Raw genomic sequence first — 3,832 nt, 5'->3', positions numbered from 1 at the left:
TCCAACAAAGTCATGGCCTGCACACGCTGAATTATTTCTTGGAAAAAGAAAGCACAACAGCTTGGGAGTGACATCCAACAAATTGAAGTCCATAAGCGGTCAAGCAAGGGAGGTGCACGGATTGAGTTTTGGGTGCACACAGTAGCAGAAGCAGTGCGTCCAGCTGGCTGGGAAAAAAATTCCATGGCCCAGCTAACGTCCAAGCACACAAAACAGGGAGCAGAAAAGAGGTGGATGGATTGAAGAAAAAGGAAAAAGCTGCTGCTACAAGATCCAACATTTTTTGGACAACAGACGGGTTTTGGGGGCCGCCACACTCATTCTGTTCTTGGCTTGGAACGTGGTTTTGGGGGCTTCTATGTTTTTGAACATTTTCTTCACGCTAAGGAGGAGGAAAGTGGGCTAGTTCACGTGAAGTCCAGCAGCTTGGGAGAAAAACCTGGTCCAGCATCAAGGCACCACGCGTCCAAAAAAATAGAAGAAAAAGAAGCTTCAAGTGGACAACATCAACCTAGAGGAAGGCACACGGACTTAAAGAGGAGAGGGGGCGTGACCTTGAGGGTAGTTATTCTTTGAGCATTTCTTTTTAGAAATGGGGAGAATGCTGTTACGGGATGTGGGATGAAAATGGAGAATGAAATTGAGAAGCACCTTCGCTTGTTCCATAGGCTAGACGCACATAGCTATTTACTTCTTGGAGATTCACGTTTTCTTTCAAATTGAGAAGAGAGCACTGCCACAAGGAGCTGCACGCTAAGAGTTGTTGTCACGGCTACAAGGGAGCATCTTTCATTTTAGAGAAAGGTTTTACGTTCAGCAAAGGGGTCATGCCTTGGTGAAAGGAATTTTCTTTTACTTTATTCTAAAAAGCTACTTGCACTTCTAACATTTTCATTGCAATTATCACATCCATTCTCGGTTACATCAATGTTCAGCTCCCTTGTTTATTTTATTTTATTCCATTTCCATGGTGCTTAAATTTATTGACGTGTTTCATTCAGTAGCATTTTTCTTCCACACTTATTTTCGTTTTCTTCCAAGCTTTATTCAGTTTCAATTGGTACAAGTACTCTTAATTTAGTAGCTTACTAGTTGCATTGAATAACTTCCACAAACTTGCTTCCAACGCTGATTTTTATTGGAATAAAGAGCACATTTCATTTTATTGCTTGGAGAATAAGGGGGTGTAGGGATTTTACGGCTGCTGGAAGGAAGTACCCTTGCTTTTATTTAATTCTCCCTTTCTTTCTTTAGAGAATAATAGTAGAGTGATTAGATAGGAGTAGCTGTCACGGTTTGGCATGAAGAAGGTGGTGTGCTATCACTGCTTGGTAGGATGCACAATCTTTCATTTTAACTTTTAAAGAAATGGTTCTGCTGCTGTCACGCAATTGGTGATTTAATTTGGACGGTGATTCAACATTTTGGAGTTTTCTTTCTTTCTTTTAAATGACAAATACGGAGAATGGAGGTGTTGGAGGTGCCAACACTTGAATGGGTTGGGAAGAAGGAGTACGTTGATTTAATGAAGAAGTAGCATGGCCTGCCACATGTAGATGCTTTTGCTTGTGATCGTTTTGAGCTTTAGGGAATTAATTTAGAAGTTCATCTCATTTTTGCTTTGAGAAATGACATGCTGGAAGAGGATGAGTGGAGTCACGGCCTCAGAAAAAAAATGGTTCACAGAAAACTTTATTTTACAGCAGCTTACTCACTTATTTAAATTAACTCTTCAAGCGTTTATCTTTTTGCCATTTCTGTGATGAATTATTTATTTTATGTTTAGCTTACAACATTGTGCATTTAATGTTCTAGTTTGAGTGTTGCACTTGAATAGCTTGAATTGTATTTCGATATTTATCTATTATAGTGTTCAGTTTAATACTTTCATGCATTTTAATGTCTTCAATTGTATTCGGTTGTCTTTAATTCTCATTTTTAATTTAGTTTATTTCTAATCACAAAAACATTTTCAAAACCCCCCACTACGTATTTGTCTTAAGACCCGAACCACATTTGGTCCTTGAGAGACGACCTAGGAGTCACTTCCTAGCACTATACTGCATTATTTAATGCACATCAAATTTGATGGGCCGCGACAGCCCGCATCAGTGGACAATGATGTACCTTGGAAGGAGATATTACAACGTATTGCAGTTTATACAAAACCTGAGGAAGAAGTCTCTACGAAGAAAAGACGTAGAGATGATGATACAAAGAAGTATAAAGCTGTTAAAAAGGAGTCATTCCCTCCAAAAGCAAAAGATCCAAGAGGTTTCTCCATTCCATGCACAATAAGAAAAAAAAAGGATAAAGAAGGCTTTACTTGATTTAGGATCAAGTGTTAACTTGATACCTTATTCTTTACTTGAGGAGATTGGTGATGTTGATGTGAAGCCTATAAAGGTTAATTTAGTAATGACAGATGGATCCTCAAAGAAACCCTATGGAATAGCAGAGGATATTATAGTTTGTGTAGGCAAACTACAGTTCCTTGTAGACTTTGTGGTGATGGAGATGGAGACTGAAAAGATACCCATTATTCTCGGAAGACCATTTATGAAAACTGTCAAAGCCATCATTGATGTGGATGAAGGTATAGTGGTGCTCCAAGACCGAGAAGAAAGAGTTGTTGTAGATGTCTTCAAAGAAGAGATGCAGATGCAGGAGGAAGAAGCTAGTCATAAAGCTGCATATCAAGATGTACTCATGACTAGCCCTGAAGATGAAAAGACCAAGGTTAAAGGTAAACATTGTTTGTTGTTTCAGGTACAAGAAAAAGAAAAGATTGGAAGAGGAAGAAAAGTCCATGATGACTGGATGAAAGAACGACTCCAACGTGGTAAACCTGTGAGATTCAAAAACAAGTTGTGGGTTGTGAAAGACTACAAAGAAAATGAGATGATAGAGATAGAGTCTCCATATTCCAGAAGAGTCAGAAAAGTGGACCGAAAGCAGTTGATGAGTTGGTGTGATATGAACATCAACCATGAAGAAGGAACTTGAGCTTTATTGGGTCAAGCTAATGACGTTAAAAGAGCGCTTGTTGGAAGGCATTCCAGTGATTTGAGGACAATTTTTCTTTTGATTTTATTTTGGTTTTGTAATTTTTAATCAGTTGGACATTACTTCTGTAAATTTTTGGGCATAGCATCTACTGAAGGATGCTAGGTGGTTAAGTATCTACTGAAAGATACTAGGTTTGTTACACCTACTGATGGGTGTTGGTGGATTTTGGGTCAGGCTTGTGACGTTAAACAAGCGCTACCTGAGAGGCAACCCAGTTGATTGATTATATTTTTGTTTGTTATACTTTTGTTGCGTGATAGGGATTTGCATGAGTGATCTGAGAATTTAAGTGCAGGGAGCAAGTAAGGGGCATGTGTAGGAGCCACCTAGGTTAAGCTAGGAAGAAGAAGAGCACTTCCCGAAAGTGCCGCTGAGCGGTAGTGTCGCAGACTGGGCTTAGGTTGTCCCTTAGCGGAACCCGAGCCCATTAGGGTATTTTAATACCCTAAGTTGCGCCTTGGCTTCTCTTTTCATATTCTTCTCTGCACACACACTCCTATATACTTTTTCAAAGGTTCTCTACAACTTTTCCCTCATCCCTCTTGAAAAAATCTCCTTTCCACTCACTTTCTCACTAGTTTTCCATCTAAGTTTGGGGTTGGAAGAGAGCATCATTATTCTTCATAGCTTGAAAGCATTCTCCATTCATCTAGCATCTCCACCCAAGTAAGTCAAGCATTTTTCATTCTAGGGTTCTTGAGTAGGAATTTGATTGTTGAAGCATGAATTTTTAGGGGTTTTGATTTCTATGCATGATTTAATG

This window comes from Vigna umbellata, chromosome 1 (genome assembly GCF_029865625.1).
Source record: "Vigna umbellata cultivar VRB3 chromosome 1, Vumbellata_1.0, whole genome shotgun sequence".
Lineage (NCBI taxonomy): Eukaryota > Viridiplantae > Streptophyta > Magnoliopsida > Fabales > Fabaceae > Vigna > Vigna umbellata.
This window is presented reverse-complemented; position numbering follows the sequence as displayed.